The sequence below is a fragment of the Herpailurus yagouaroundi genome, unplaced genomic scaffold, assembly GCF_014898765.1.
Source record: "Herpailurus yagouaroundi ecotype Mexico unplaced genomic scaffold, PumYag 67793, whole genome shotgun sequence".
Taxonomy (NCBI): Eukaryota; Metazoa; Chordata; class Mammalia; order Carnivora; family Felidae; genus Herpailurus; species Herpailurus yagouaroundi.
In genome coordinates this window covers 8604193-8621927 of record NW_024420586.1, presented here as the reverse complement: position 1 = coordinate 8621927, position 17735 = coordinate 8604193, and the positions used below count along the sequence as shown (strand labels likewise).

Sequence of the window (17735 nt, the reverse complement as noted above, 5' to 3'; positions counted from 1 at the left end):
AGGGGTTAATCTTACTTTGCCTACTACGTTTTTCTAGGTCTAAATGATCTATGTTTGCGTTTCATAAATGATGAAGTATTTCACTTTCATAGACCATTTTGAAAGCATAAAAATGCAGGCCGAACCAGCATTTTCCAATTATTTATTCAGGTCAGCCTGAAATCTCCAAATGGCATTCAGAATACCCCTTAAAGTAATTTGTTATTTCCCATGTTTTACATTTACTATTTTATGTTGAATGGAAAAAAATTAACCTAATAAGAATTACCGTTATTATATTACAAAACGAAAATGCAAAATGACTGATGGCTAAAGTTCAATTACAGTCTTTGAACAAATCCTTTTTATTCTCATTGAGAAAAGGCTAAAAAAGGAAAGGCTCATTTAAAGCAAAATAGCAGTTAAACAAGCCAGCATTTATTATCATTTACAATGGGCTTATGACTGTGCCAAGAAAGACCAAAGGCATATAAAACATGGATTAATGTCCAAAAAATAATGATGACAGTATGCTAATAATGGGAATTTTATAATATGCTATAGAGAGTGAAAGGAGAGGGAGGTCAATGAAGACAGAGGAGCTAGGGCTTGCGGTGCCCTGGAAGACGGGTGGAACCCGAATCTCTAAAGGAAAGAGAAAGGACATGCCAATAAGGGGCCAGGATGAACACAAGTACAAGCATGCTACGTGTGTGGAGATCATGTGGACACAGGAATGAGCAGTACTAACCACATGTGTAGAAAAGTAAGGAGGAATAATGTTAGAAAGGTAAACTGAGGCCAGAGGACTCAGCTGAATCACACCCAGACAAATACAGGTTGGTTGTGATTATTTTCAGGTTATTGCTTACTCTGCACCTCAGTTTCCCCACATGTAAAATTACATGTTTGCTAAGAATTAAACACAAACACGTGAGCTTGTGAGCCCAATTATGATGGCTGTGGAAAACCGGTGTTAGAGTAGAAGCGCTGAGACTCTATGGGATAAGCCATGTGTTGAGCAAGAAAGGAGGGTATTACAATAGCCCCTAAGAAAAATTACTCCTATTAACCACAGTCAAGGCAAACTGGCCGGCTAAAGACCAGACTCACGAAAGCTAGCCGTGCAACTACTGTACAAGTCTCAGGCTGATACAGTAAGTTGGGGGTTATGGCCATAGCAAAGGAATCGCGAGGAAGGGTTGAACTCTAAGTTCTAGAATATCTGCCGTCATTCTGGATTTCCTCATTATGGGTGTTTTAAATTTTTTTAATGTCTATTTATTTTTGAGAGAGAGAGACAGAGCGTGAGCGGGGGAGGAGCAGAGAGAGAGGGAGACACAGAATCCGAAGCAGGGTCCAGGCTCTGAGCTGTCAGCCCAGAGCCCGACGCGGGGCTCGAACCCACGAACCGTGAGATCATGACCTGAGCTGAAATCAGACGCTTAACTGACTGAGCCACCCAGGCGCCCCAATGGATGTTTTAATAACATATGACACCTACCTTGTGCAAAGACTCTACACGTGAAAACTAATGTAATATTGTATGTTAATTATACTCCAGTAAAAAAAAAAAAGACTATATTTAAAAGTAGATGTATAGGTACCAACGCCGGTGCTATAAACTGATGACATTATTTACTCTTAAATTGTCCATAATAATTCAAACTAAATGCATGTATTTTATTGCATTTGTATCTATGAGATATGATGACAGGCACTAACTTGCACAGAACACAGGGAAGACAGTATTTTCCAATCTCAGGCTAAGCTATCAACACTTAGTTCATGTCAACACATACGCCCCACCCCACACGGTGTATAATAGTATCGAGAGTCCTAAGTCTAGCAGCAAATATGAGATGCAGAATTATCACTCAGAGGAAACAATGAATGTTAAGATATAATATATATTAGTATTCGCCACGCGTAATCTTCCTTTGTTTGGCGGAACAAACATCTGGAAAAATTTCACTCATCATCAGTGGTCTCACAGTACATCAATTCCTACCCAATGACATTACACAATGCAGTGATCATCTGCCTTCTTGGAAATACCCAATTGTGAAGAATGCTTAAGGCAATACTCAATTTTATACTGAGTAATGAAACCCATTTGGATGTGTAAAAACAACGAGCTACATTAGAGAATATTTATGTTCTAATTCTCATTTAGCACTCCCAATTTAAGTCACTAGTACGTAAGTGCGATGGATAATTATAGTACATTTTGGAATTCTGAGTCTTAAGGAAAGATTAGGCTTGGAATCGTAAGACTTATGTTCAAGCCCTTGCCCTACCATTTACGGGCTCTGTGACGGCTCTGCATGCGTGGCTGAGAGTTTTGTGTCTGCCACAAAGCAAGTATCAGTATGTTTAATAGTTCTGGGACCACTTCATCAAGATTATCCGTACACATGAGCAATTCCTCATTTTCCTTATTCTAAGTTTATAAACATTTATTCCCATTTCCTGCCAAAGCAGATTCCATAGAGGTTAGGAAATTGTCTTTGGCAACTGTCACCAGTAACCCGCAATCCTTTTTAGGTAAAGCATCTCAGAATAGACATGTTTCCAAAGGAGACATATAAATGGCCCCAAAATACATGAAAAGGTTTTTGACATCACTCATCATCAGGGAAATGCAAATCAAAATCACAAGGAGATAGGATGTCACTCCCGTTAGGATGACTGTCACCAAAAAGACCAGAAATAACAAGCACTGGCAAGGGTGTAGAGCAAAGGGAGGCCCCGTGTGCTGTTAGTGGGAATGGAAAGTGGTGCCACAGCTGTGCAAAACAGTATGGAGCTTCCTCAGAAATCACAAATGGAAACACCGCATGGTCCAGCAATTCCACTGCTGTGTCTACGACCGAAGGAAATAAAGTCAAGCGCAAACAGGTATCTGCGTTCCCATACTCACTGCAGCATTGTTCACAATAGCTAGGATAGGAAAACAACCTAAGTGAACAGATAAAGAAAATGTGAGATATATATATATATATATATATATATATGTATGTATGTATATATGTATATATATGTATATATAATGGAAATATTTACCCATGAGAAGCTAGGATATGAAAACAACCTAAGTGAACGGATGAAGAAAATGTGATATATATATGTATATATATGTATATGTGTATATATATGTACATATGTATATATAATGGAAATATTTACCCATGAGAAAAAAAGAAATCTCACCCTATGTGACACCATGGACAAACCTGGAGGACATGGTGTTAAGTGATGCAGGACAAATGCTGTATGACCTCATTCACACGTGGAATCTAAAACAATCAAACTCACAGAAGCAGAGGGCAGAATGGTGGTGGCCAGGGACTTGAGGCAGAGCGGAGGAAGTGGGGAGATGTGGCTCAGTGGGTACAAACTTGTGGTTGTAAGACGTCTAAGTTCTGAGAATGTAATGTACAGCAGGGCGACTACAGTTAACCGTACTGTATTATATACTTGACATGTGCCGAGAGTAGATCTCGAGTGTTCTCATCACACGCACAAAAGGCTAAGTACGTGGAGGGATGGATGTGTTCATGACCTGGATTGTAAGGAGCTTCGGGAGACGGCAGAGCAGGAGGACCTGAGCTCACCCCATCCTAGTTTACAACTCGATATCACGCACACCCAAGTCAATAAACTGGAGAGGAATGTGAAGACCGGCCGAACAAACTCTATAACTAAGCCGAGAGAAGGAGCTGCATCTGGAAGGTTGGAAAGGTCAGAAAGGTGGAGGGAGGGTGCCCCAGGGGGGAGGGAGCTGCAAGCACAGAAAGGGCAGAGAAATGGGCCCTCGCGCCAGGGAGGACACACGGGGAACGCTTATCCCCGTGACGTTTGGTTTTAAAAACCACAAGGGCTGAATTGCGGCAGGGCTTACAACCTGGAGCTTTAAAAGTCAGCTGACTCGGCACTGGATGAGTCCGGAAGGCGAGTGAGAGCTGTGCTGTCACCCTTAAACACACAGCAGCCTGAATGGAGACACGACATAAAAATGGCGATGTATCCCCAACACTGGGGCAAATGGGGGAACAGACCGGTTCATACTGATTTCGGAGGCTGCTGGGAGGCCACTTTGAAAACAAGGGAGCTGGTAGGCGCCATTTTCTTCCCCTACCCCTCGGCATCAGCACGCATCCACCTGCAGTCCGTGGCACCGCACAGACACTTGTGACCTAAGCTGCTAGCGGTGTGCCACACCCACGAGTTCTCCTAAGGACCCACCCACTTCAAGACTGTTAGCCTCTGACCTGGGCTCAGGGCAATTTGGTTAAAGCCCCACGCACGCCCCACCCAGCCAAGACAGGCGCCGGGCCCTCACTGCTGTGCCGTGCCCAGCCGCCAGGTGCACGGCTGCCACCGTGCATGGTGTCCAGCCGTGCACGCCCAGGCACCATCTCGTGCCAGGCTCAACTGCGCCCAGCCATCACCAGGGCCGCGCCCAGCCGCATGCCCCCAGCTGCACCCAGGCACAGCCTCACTGCTTCAGGGGATCTGGCACAGGACTAGCGACCCAGTGCAAATTTTGCTAACATCACTGTCCTGTTCCCAAGTTCCCCAGTGTGCACGTTGCCTCAGAGCTGGCCTGCCTGGGTCCCTGGGTCCCTGCCTGGGACATTGCACTGCAGGGCACTCCAGGGCCTCTTCTTCATAAAGTCATTACTTTCGAGACCAGAAGACACAGCTGACTTTCCTAACACAGAGAGACACCTCTAGAGAGGCAGAAAAAAATGAGGAGACAGAGAAATGTATCCCAACTGAAAGAAGAGGACAAATCCATGGTCAGAAATCTAAGCAATACAGATGTAAGTAAGCTGCCTGATGAAGAATTTAAAGCAATCATCATGACGATATTCACGGGACTTTAGGAAAGAGGGGGAAGACATGAGAGGGGCCCTTAACACAGAGATAAGAAACAACACAGCAGAGATAAAGGGCACAATAAATGAAATGAAAAGCACACTTGATGGAATGAACAGCCGGATGGAAGAAGCAGGGGAATGAATTAGTGACCTAGAAGACAGAGTAATGGAAAGCAATAAAGCTGAACAAAAGAGAGAACAAAGAATTATGCAAAATAGGCTTAGGATATTCAGTGACTCCATTAAATGTAGTGACATTCGTATTATAGGAGTTCCAGAAGAAGATAAGAGAAAAGAGGGCAGAAAACTTATTTGAGGAAATAATAGCTAAAAGCTTGCCTCATCTGGGAAAGTAAACAGACATCCAGATCAGGGGGCACAGAGAATTCCCATCGAAATCAACAAAAGCAGACCCACATGAAGACATATTGTAATTAAAATTGTAAAATATAGTGATAAAGAAAAAATCTTAAAAGCAGCAAGACAAAAGAAGTAATTCATTTATAAGGGAATATCCATAACACTAGCAAGAGATTTTCAACAGAAACTTGGCAAGCCAGGAGGGAATGGCATGATATATTCAAAGTACTGAATGGTAAAAATCTGTAGCCAAGAATACTCTATCCAACAAGGCTATTATTCAGAATAGAAGGAGGGGTAAAGAGTTTCCCGGGAAAACGAAAACTAAAGGCGTGTTTGGTTACTAAACGAGCAAGAAATATTAAAGGGGACTCTCTGAGTAAAGAGACCAAAAGTGACAGTATAAAGGTTAGAAACACAAAAGCAGTAAAAATGAGTATTTCTGTAAAAAATCTGTGAAGGAACTCACAAAATAAAAGGATATAAAATATAATAACATATACCTAAAATGTAGGAAGGAGAGAGGAAAGAATGGGTTCAAACTTTAACAACCATCAATTTAATATAGACAGCTATATGCAGAAGTTACATACAAACCTAACGGTAACCATATTTGAAAAACCACTAATAAATATTCAGAAGATGAAGAGAAAGAAATCCAAGTAGATCACTAAAGAAATCCAACAAACCATCAAAGAAAGAAAGACAAGAAAGCATCAGAGAATAACTTCAGAAACAATAAAATGGCATTAAGTACACATCTATCATATAGTACTTTGAATGTAAATGGCCTAAATGCTACAATAAAATGACACAGGGTGACAGAATGGATAAACAAATCAAGACCCATCTATGTGCTGCCTACCAGAGATTCATTTTAGGGGCGCCTGGGTGGCTCAGTCAGTTAAGCCTCCGACTTCAGCTCAGGTCATGATCTGGCGGTTCATGGGTTTGAGCCCAAATAGGGCTCTGTGCCGAGAGCTCAGAGCCTGGAGCCTGCTTCGGATTCTGTGTTTCCCTCTCTCTCTCCCCCTACCCTGCTCACACTCTGTCTTTCTCACTCTCAAAAAAATAAAGATTAAAAAAAAGAAAGAAAGAACCAAACACACACACACACACACACACACACACACACAAGCCCAAGAGACTCACTTTAGACCTAAAGACACCCGCAGATTCAAACTGAGGAGATGGAGAAACAGCCATCGTGCAGATGAATGTCAAAACAAAGTACCGGAGTAGCAGTACTTAATATCAGACACAAAAGACTTTAAAACAAAGACTACAACAAGAGACAAAGAAGGTCACTATAACATACTCAAGGGGACAATCCAACAAGAAGATATAATAATTCTAAGTATTTATGCACCCAACTTGAAAGCACTCAAATACATAAAACAATTGATAACAAACATAAAAGAACTAATCAATAATCATACAGTAATAGTAGGAGACTTTTACACCCACTGACATCAATGGACAGACCATCTAGGCAGGAAATCAACAAGGAAACAATGGCTTTGAATGATACACTGGACAACTTGGACTTAATATATATATTCAGAACATTCCATCTTAAAAGAGCAGAATACACCTTCTTTTCTTTTCAAGTGCACACAAAACATTCCCCAGATCAGATCACACGTTAGCCCACAAAACAAGCCTCAACAATTTCAACAAGATTCAAATCATAACCATACCAAGCATCTTTTCTGACCACAACACTATGAAACTGGAAGTCAACCACAAGAATAACTCTGGAAATGCCACAAACACGTGGAGGTTAAATAACATGCTGCTTATACAACAAACGGATCAGCCAGGAGATAAAAGAAGAAATAAAAAAGTACATGGAAACAAATGAAAATGACAACACAGTGGTCCAAAACTTCGGGGATGCAGCAAAAGCAGTTCTGAGAGGGAAGTTTACAGCAATACAGGTCTACCTCAATAAGCAAGAAAACAAAGTTCAAATAAACAATCTATCATTGCTAAGAAGAACAAAAAACAAAACCTAAAACCAGCAGAAGTAAGGAAATAATAAATATCAGAACTCTAATTAATGAGAACACAAATGAGAGAGGAGAAATAAAACCAACACCACAGAATTACAATCGTAAGAGAATATTATGAAAAACTATACGCCAACAAATTGGACAACCTAGCAGATATTCCGAGAAACATACAGACTCCCACAACTGAAACAGGAAGAAGTAGAAAATCTGAACAGACCGATGACCAGCAAGAAAATAATTAGTCATCAAAAACTCCCAACAAACCAAAGTCTAGGACCAGATGGCTTCACGGGCGAATTCTACCAAACATTTAAAGAAGAGTTAATACCTATTCTCAAACTATTCCAAAAAATAGGAGAGGAAGGAAAACTTCCGAATTCACTCTATGAGGCCAGCCAGCATTACCCTGATACCAAAACCAGATAAAGATACCACAAAAAAAGAGGACTACAGGCCAAGATCTCTGATGAACATGGATGCAAAAAATCCTCCTGAAAATACTAACAAACCAAATTCAAGAACACATTAAAAAAAAATCATTCACTATGATCAAGGGGGATTTATTCCTGGGTTGCAAGACTGGTTCAATATTTGCTCATCAATCAATGTGATAAAACATCACATCAATAAAGGAAAGGGAATGAACACAGGATCATTCAATAGATGAAGAAAAAGCATTTGACAAGGTAGAACATCCTCTCATGACAAACAAAAAGGCTCAACAAAGTAGGTTTCGAGTGAACATACTTCAACATAATAAAAAGAAGGGCAAAGAGTATATAAAACCCCTAAGTTGTTTAAAATAAAGTCTTTTTTTTCCTTTTAGTAGCAGGAATTCCTAACCTGGTATGTTTTCCCTTTAAGTCTTTTAAACATTTCCTTTTATTTTTAGTTATGAGTCTCATTTCACCAGTTGTTAATTTTTCCAGACTAATCCCAACATCAGATGCTACTTACACAATTCACAATTCCTATCACGGTCCTTAAATTGCATCGGAAACAGGAATGTCCAGCTTTATCCAATCTGCAGTTTAGACACACAACAACAGTAACGAAAGTGCAACCTATCTATCACAGCGGGTTGTCCATTTGCCATAAATGAATGTAAATATAGGACTACGGATAAAATTGCCCCCTCTGATAAGGGTTGCCTGACTTGTATGCAAATACCACGGAAGTCACATCAGAATAGGTGTGAGTTCAAAATTTATCTCATTAAACGGAAGACACTGCAGCCTGATGCCTTGACTGGATCATTTATAAAGAGTGTGACTGAGTGAGAGAGAGAGAGAGAGAAATCCTGCCATACTTGCCTCCTATATTACACATTGCCATTCTGTCGAGTCAAATCTAATATAAATGAATCACATTAATCAGAAAATGTGAATTCTCACATGACAAGCTAAAGGGCATGCCATTTCCAATTAGAATAGTGATCCAAAATTAGCTACTGACACAAGCTAGTATACATGGTCAATTTGCCTGCCTGAATCCGAAAATTAAATAAGACATACTGGGTCAGAGATAGCCCTGTAATTCACTCATGTCGCTCAGCTGATGTCACAAGCCACTGGAGAATATTCAATCTTGTGCTCATTTTGAGATGGTTGGATTTAATTCAAGAAAATATTTAGATCCATTGTGCACTGATTTCATTTTGTGAATACTAGGGGGTGAGCACAAGAGAGGACATTCGCTATTGTTTCCAAAGAGGAATAAATAAATTCAGAGGGCAAAGGAGAACGGTACGTTGGAAGGTCAGTATCTCATTATTGATATGTATCAGCACTTTTGAAATGAAGAAACACGTCTTCATACAAGCTCACTTAGGTTTTCTGTCCCTTACTTTTTTCGATTTCACCCCATGAATAACATTCCCTTTACCCTTCTCACAGGTGGTTGCCACCCTTGGTGAAAATAATGTACATAAAGGGGCTTTGAAGAACTACAAGTGTTTTTCACATTGTTACTACCATTAATTATTACTTCACAAACTAACTAAGATTCGTTTTTGTAAAGCTGACTTTGTGAATTGTGTGTATTTCCATCTTCCACACACACGCGCACCCACGCACAGAAGTTCGAGTTGAAGACTTGAGATTCGTGTGCCTTACCACGTATCTCTTACACCTCAGTAAAAAATCTGAAGTGAATCAACACATCTTTAAAACCATTTAGAGAACAAAAGTTCACTTCTGACAAGGTGCCGATATTAACAAATAACTGAAATTACCTGCACTGTCACTGAGCCCTATTTTAAAATGCCAAAGCAATGCTGAAAACGCTAAGGGAGTACAGTTTTAAAATTCTGCCGGTTTGACTGTTCTATCTTGACATGTTTTCCCACAAAACGCTTCGTCCATTAACATAGTCTTGCCAATCGCTCTGATGTCCTTGAAACGCTGCAGTTCCCATTTAACATCAGTTAAAAAATACCTTCATGTACATTTTACTGATGACTGTAACTGATTTCTCTCCCAATGTATTTTTACGTGTGTATGCTGTCCTCATGTAAAGCTGTGTGGCTACCTGAAGGACTGGTGAATGGAAAAAGAGAGGTAGGAACAGATCTGCAAGGTGGGGAACTCTCTGGGTACACTGGAGGCCTGACACGATGAGGACGCAGAGTTACGTGACAGCTGGTTAATGTCCACATGCTCAGGTAAGGACGGTTAATTTGTAGATGGTGCTGTTTGCCTCCGTATGTATTGTGGTATTACATGAGGTCTTAAAAAATCAAAACAATGCATACCGAGCTTTCCAAAGTATACGCCGTTCCTTGAGTTCCATAGTAAAATGGGTGGTCTAGAGATTAACTCTGCCTCTGGTAGCCCTGGGGACCGACTGTCAGGACAAAACAAAGCCAAGGGTCCTTCCCAATACTGAATGTGTACGGGCAGGGCTCCTTATCTCACTCGGTCCATTCATTCATGATGTTTCGAATTCTGTTCAGGAATTTCTCCAAAGAAAGGATCCCTGTGCTTCACACAACTTACTCTTTTGCATGGTCAACATAGGGAGGCCCTATTGCCCACTGTCTACATGTTTTAAAATTTGGTCACACACACAAAATACTAGGCCTAAGGCTGCACACCTTCCAATTGGAGAGGCTCTTCAAATTGTGGGTAACGGGTGTTTGTGAGGTCTGGAATGAGGAGGGGCGAGACATGGAAAATCAGCGGATACAATTAATTAGGAAAGGGGAGAAACAGGTGGAGGAGAGGGTCATGTTCTAGTGCTATGCCACATGGGCGAGGTACTGGTCATCATAAAAAAATTGTAGCTTTCCATGCTTACCTATCATGCCACTGACCTCCTACAAGTGCGAAGAAGGAGCTAAGACCTATCTTACGTCACTGTTAAGATTAAGAGCCTGAAACACAAAGGAAAACCGCGTTCCCCCAAATTGAACACATCAACTGAGTCCCTGAAAAATCCTGAATTCTCCACCTCTAGGCACTGCTCATACATTCCCCTGGGGAGATACACTTTTGGTTGCAGGACAAATGAAGACTTTTAAATGTATTTGAAAATGCACAATACAGGGGGCCTGGGTGGCTCAGTCGGTTGAGTGTCCAACTCTTTTTTTTTTTTTTAAAGCTTATTTATTTTTTTTTTGAGAGAGAGAGAGAGAGAGAGAGAGAGAGAGAGAGAGAGACAACACACGAGGGAGGGGTAGAGAGTGAGGGAGAGAGAGAATCCCAAACAGGCTCCGTGCTGTCAGCGTAGAGTGTGACATGAGGCTCAGTCTCACAAACTGTGAGATCATGACCTGAGCCAAAATCAAGAGTGTGCCACTTAACTGATTGAGCCACCCAGGTGCCCCCTGGGTTTGTTTTAAATGGCTATCTAAGTTTTAATGCTAGAAAGGAGTTAACATGCTATATACCTTCTTGTTTTTGGCGTTTCTGTGGTCTTAGGACCTAACTGACTTTGCTATGGATATTTCTCAGAGCTTATTTTTTCCAAAATAATAATTTTCTTTTTTAGAGTCTAGTGTTCAGTTATTTTCCATTGTTCACATATTAACTTTCCACTTTGCCAGTATGATTTCAGTATTTAAGGTGTATGTTCAATCAAAACTTCTGCAGGCAAATTATGAGTGTCCAACTCTTGATTTCAGCTCAGGTCATGATCTCAGGGCTGTGGGACTGGGCCCCGTATCGGACTCTGTGCTGAGCTTAGAATCTGCTTAGGATTTTTTCTCTCTCTCCTTCTGCTCCTCTCCCCTGCTTGTGCCTTCTCTCTCTCTCTCTCTCTCCCCCTCTCACTTAAATAAACAAATAAATAAAATACACATTTCCCATGCTTCAAAACTTAAATGATTTATAGAGTCTACAGTAAAATTCTTTCTTCTACCTCTGTCCCTCAGCCAACCGGCTCACTTTCCCAGAAGCAATCAGTGTTACCAGTTTCTTGGCGATGCTTCCAGAAATACTTAATACTTAAGAGAAAATACGCAAATGCACGCACACGCGCGCGCGCGCACACACGCACAAAGATGTGCAACTTGTACGCCGATGGTAGCATACCATTCGTGGTCATCTGTACCCTGGCTGTTTGCTTCCGTGTAAGTGACTCATGGATACCATTTCGCATCAGCAGTAGATCAAGTCTTTATACATGCCGTTCGTATGCTGCCAGTATGATCTCTCTCTCCACTTTCCGCACTAGGCCGTGCATTGAAAACACATCGAAACCGAGTCTAGAGAGATTATGGCTCCATCCCCTTCAGACTAGCTTCAAGATGCAGGCCAGGGACCCAAACCTCCGAACCTCACGTTTTCACTCGAGGATGCTTGTAAGGCCTTCCTGCCAAGAATGTTGGGGGGCGATTCTAAGAGCTTGGGAGTGGGCATCCGGCAGCCTGGTTAAGCGAACATTCGTATGATGTTGGGCAGTTTATTTGATCTGTCTCAGCCTCCGTTCTCCTTGCTCCATATGCACTTCCGTTGATAACCACAGATAGAAAAGGTCACTGATCTTAAGAGCAATGTCTGCATTACCCAAAACGAAGCACGGCCACAATATCATCGTACAGGTCAAGTAACAGAATGTGACCAGAGACCTGGAAATCCTCACGCTGTGCCCCTTCCGAGTTACTTTCCCCTCTACGAAAGCAATACTACTCTCACTTGTAATATCATCATATCATCTTGCTTGTTTTTACATTTCACATAAATGAAATTAACAGGCATGTATTTTTTGGTTGTCTGGTTTCTTCCGCTCAGCATTTGGTTTGAGACACATCTGTATTGTGGAAATCGCAGTTCATCATCGTCACTGTTTTGTACGGTATTCGAACCACTTGCCACGATCTGTGGATTTCTTTTCCCACAGTGGACAAATGTTGATGTTCTTTTGCGTGGTTTCCAGTTTTTGTCTTTGATTACGAGGCTGCTCTGGACATCCTAGTCCATGTTTGCATTTCTGGGTGCTTTAAACCTACAAGGAGAATGGCTGGGTCACCGGGTAAGTTTACGTTCAGAACACTCAGCAACTAGAGTAAGTTGTCTCCAAGTTGCCACCACCGGAAACCAACTCTGGCAGACTTAAGAGAAAAGGAATTGGCTGAAAGACCACGTAGTAGGTCACAAAATCACAGGGAGGATTTGAGGAACGGGCTCAGGAAAAGGTGAGGAGCCAGGAGGGCCCCATGGGCTGGAACACGGTCAAAACCACCCCGTGGCACTGGCGTCACGAGAGCTACATTTCAGTCGCTTGCCACCCTCTCCTAATACCGCATTCTTCTGGTTGTTACTGCCAGAAAAACAAAATGCCTCTGTCCCAGCCTCTTTGTCCCCCAAGTCACCGATTCCAAGTCTGCTGTGTGCACAGCTCACAGGTCAGGCCCAGGTCACACGTCCAGGCCGCAGCTCCAAGGAAGCCCGGAAAAAGCGATGCATAACGGAAGCTTTTCCAACCAGAAGGATAGACTAGCGTTTAGATATTGGCCACACGGAAGCTATTTTTTTTTTTTTTTAATTTGAGAAAGAGAGCGAGACTGAGAGCGAGCGGGGGAGAGGGGCATAGGAGAGAGACAACCCCAAGCAGACCCACAACCCTGGCATCGTGACCTGAGCCATAATTAAGAGTCAGCGGCTCGACCAAATGAACCACTCAGGCACCCCAAAAATCTCTTTCTAAGATTGGCTGTCTCTTTCCAAGTTAAATAACTGGGAGGGGGAACCCAGATATAGATCTTCTTCCAGGAGGGAATAAAAAAAAACAACCTAAGCGGAGCTCTTCAAAAATCAGAGTTTTTTCCTCGACTACATATTCGATAAATGGGACATGAATGTGAGTTCGGAACACAAAATTTAGGAGATTTCATGGCTTTTAGAAAGTAGAAATACAATAATTGAACATATTAGAGATTTTTTTTTTTATAACGAAGGCCCCCAAACCACTTGGTACAAATTGAGGGCATGTAAGGCCCCTATACATTCCTTGGTTAACTTCTTTGTTTTCCTGTTTATATTTTTATTTCTTTGAGGTGGGGACGGGCAGAGAGAGAAGGGGAGGGGGAGAGAGAGACTCGGGGGACAGAGGATCTGCGCTGACAGGAGACGGCCTGGTGCAGGGCTGGAACTCACAAACTGACTTCTCTAACAACTGGCCCCATTCAACCATGGATCCTGTTGAAACCTCACTCCGGCGTTAACAAACTCCTCTCCATCTTAAGTTGTTCGGGTAGCAAACTTGCCCTCTTCCGGCCTTCGCTGTCACCCTTCCTCAGGCCCCCACCTCCTCCCTCCCCTTTAGCCACGTTCACAGAGGCTGCCCGGCCTCCCACACAGTGAGCCACCAATGCAAGCGGTGAGCTGGCATTTGGATGCATTTATCAGGGTTGCTTCTGGACAGGATTTTGTCACCCTCTCCCAGGGATCTCGTTCTCCTGGCACAGTGGCCTCGGTACTCCGCCCTCAGTCCCCGCCGATCGTGGCCAATCCACTTGCCACCTGGCTATCCATCACCTCACCCCAAGGGCCGGCGCCCCGCCTTCGTCCCTGGCCCGAATCTAGATCTGAACACTCGCGGAGACGCCTTGTCCCACACAACGGCCTGCCATTGCTTGAGCTCCCTGTGCAGAAGCTCAGGCCCTGAATCTTGTCATCGCTGACACACCGCCCCACATTTAGCTTCCTGCCTGCTGCTCACCACTTTCTACTGTTCGTTTTGCACACCACTTTGTTCCCACCTGGTGGCTTCGCTCTGTTACAGGAATTTAAAAATAGTCACACGCGATGGTCCCACACGTTTACCGTGTCCAAATGCGGTGAGCCTCCCAGTACAACCTTGCTGTCGCTTTCCTTAGCCTTGGTCAGCTCTCTTTCCGCTCCCCACGACTGTCCCGGAACTTCAATACTTACCCCAAGTCCTTCCTCCCGACCACTGCTGATTTCATTCTCAGCAGATGACCTTGCCTTTACATCGGTGAAAAAATTGAGGTCATCAGGGAGGTCTCACTCAATTTCTCTGTAAACATATCTATATTCATTGGTTTTTCCTTTCTTTCCCTCACTCCAGAAGTCTGCAGTGTCCCTTCCCAGTTCAAGGCCAACGCATGCCGGTGGCCCAACTCAATCTCCCGTATCTGCCCTGACCTTGCTCTGTCAGTCATGTTTCTCGACCTCTTTATTGGATCCTGCCTTCAGTCTATAAACACCTGAAGACCTTTTCATTTTAAAAGGCCCTTACACCTGCATCCTATTCAACTACCATCCAGCTGATCTCACTTACTCCACTTTCAGCTCCTTTGCAAGCACAGAAAAACTGGCTTTCTGGAGTTTTCACTTCAGTTTTACCCCTTAAGCTCTCAAGCCGGCCTTCCTCATGCCTCCACTGAAAGTGTTTTGCCTAGGATACATCATGACCCAAGTGCCAAATCGAATATACGTGTTCCAGTCTTACGGGACCCGACTTCACTCTGTCTTTGACGCCGTTAATTGCTTTCTCCTTTCAAAATGTAATCTTTTTATCCTGACTGTAAAATTGGTGATTTTACTGTCCGTTACTGTCTTAGTCCATTCAGTCGGGCTCCCATAACAAAATACTACAGACTGAGTAGCTTGGAAACAACCGAAATTTTTTTCTTACCGTTCTGGAGACTGGGAGTTCGAGTTCAAGGCGCCAGCACTGTCAGCGAAGGCCTTCTTCCAGGTGTCAGGCATCTGATCGGATCCCGACACGGCAGGGAGGGAGGGGGGCTCTGTGAAGCCCCTTTTATAAGGCACTAATCCCATTCATCAGGGCTTCACCCTAGAGACTTCAGCACCTCCCAAAGCTCCACCTTCTAATACCGTCACCTGTGGGGGTTAGAGTGTCGGCTTATGAGCTTTGGAGGGACACAAACACACAGACCATGGCAATTACGTGACATTTGGAAAATACAGGAAAACACGAAGGAGAAAATTAACTTCACCTGTAATAACACTAAATGGGGATAAGCATTGCTAACATTCTGATGTACACACATATACCTTGATCACCAGGCAGATAGATACGTAGGCACAGTTCTCCGCGGTAGCTTTTACCTGTTTTTCATAAAACGTCACACTGTGAATATGTTCCCATATCCTTAAATATGTTTTGAAAATGCTTATAACTGCTGCATGATATTCTGTACAATGGGAGGAAGTGTCACGTATGACCCATTCTTCTACTGTTGGATATTTGCTCTATATTCTTAATCTTTTTTTAAATTATGTATCAAGGTGTCAGATACATCCTGAATGTAAGTCTTTGACGATTTCCTTGGGATTCTTTCTTTAGCGTCAATTATTGAAAAAGGAGTTATCAGGTTCCAGGCGGTAAATATTTGGGGGGTTTTGCTGCACAAGGCCAAATTGACTCCCAGGAAAGTTCTAGTTATTCATGGTCTCGTTTGCAATGAGTATGAGTACCTGTTTTCTTTTTTCTTGTTCAGTCTTAAATCTTTCTACTCCATTTCCATTTATAATACCCTCTGCTCTATTTCTATAATGATACCCTCTTCTAGTTCTTGTATTTCTCTGGGTTTTTTTTTTTTTTGTCTCCCTTTTGGGAGCTTATCTTGCTATAACTCCTCCTTAAAGGTGACGCTTCGCCTACTTATACCCTAAGCCCACTATCCTTCTCACTCTCTTATTCGCTAGGATTATTTCTTCAATGCCACTACGTTGAAGAATCCCAAATCTAAGACACCAGACCTAGCCGCTCTCCTGAATTTTAGACTCACGTATAGAACCATCTGTGGGGCATTTCCATTTTGGTATCCTACAAATACCCAAAAACTCAACCTGCCAAAAAAGTGAGTTGGCAGTTCAACTAGCCAAGGGGTCACCCACACTTAAAACCTGAGAGACACATGTGTCTTTCCCTTCTTGACCAACCACACTCCCAACACAGCACCACCCCCCATCATAGGGAGAGAAGACTTTCAGTTTAATCACTTCCTATGTAAGTAGAGAACACATTCAAGATGGGAATGCCCCCAAATGTCTTCTTGTTTTTCTTGTTTGAGAGGCAAACGTTTGGTAGATGTTAATTCTACCAAGTCTTGATAGAAGTTCGTTAAGGCCAAAAGCAGGCATAAAACATTTATTTGTGACTTTCAGCCCAGAGTAATACACTTTTCACTCAGAATTTATGTTCTAACCTATGTGCATAAACTTAAAAAATCAGCAAACCAAGCAAGGATATTCAAAAGATGAAATAATATTACCTTTAAGCTAGAAAACATATTTAAGACATCCAATTGAACAGCCTCATTTTTTTCTTAACAATCTGGGCCAGGGATGCTGCATGGCTTTACTCAAAGATGCGTGGTTTGTTGGCAGACGATAACACTAAAATTCAATTCTTGTAGCTCTTGTTCCAGTATTCATTTCTCCACATAAATATTTCCACATGTTCTTAACCCTGGCCCTCGGAGTAACTGTACAAAAAGATACTCATGCACAAGTAACTTCTGGAAAATTCTGCATATCACACTTTTTAGAGAATTATCACCAGGGCTGCATTATGATATTCTAGGGCTCTAGGCACTTTTGCCTGTGTAGGCTACTTCTTACACACACACACACACACACACACACACACACACACACACACACAACTATTAAAATATATTTTGTGACTACATTGGAATAAAGATCAATATAATCCAGGATGGATTCATTATTCTATATTCATTATTATATTTTCATTTTTTTCTTCTTATTTTGAAAGAAATTAAGGGGTGCCTGGGTGGCTCAGTCGGTTGAGCGTCTGACTCTTGATTTCAGCTCAGGTCATGATCTCACCGTTTGTGAGTTCGAGCCCCACGTCGCGCTCTGCGCTGAGCCTCTTCACGATATTTTATAGAGCAAGCAGGCATATCAAATTCTCACATGTAGTTCCCATTAACATACGGAATAGTTGACAATTATATTTCATTAACACATCTTTCTAGTACATGGGAATGGTAATACACCATTAACTCGCGCTTTTGCTTCTTAAACTAATCAAATAA

At 42.4% G+C, this 17735-nt stretch overlaps 1 long non-coding RNA gene across 1 annotated transcript in view; it reads right to left on the bottom strand.

The window, feature by feature from the left end:
• The window catches only part of LOC121026036 (uncharacterized), a 57790-nt gene extending 40631 nt beyond the window's left edge, over positions 1-17159 (bottom strand). Inside the window, exons 1-2 of the long non-coding RNA XR_005788238.1 lie at positions 16947-17159; positions 15341-15549 (exon numbers count right to left, since the gene is read on the bottom strand). This is a non-coding gene — a long non-coding RNA (uncharacterized LOC121026036). The remainder of the gene's footprint in view (positions 1-15340; positions 15550-16946) is intronic.
• Positions 17160-17735: the final 576 nt, after the last annotated feature.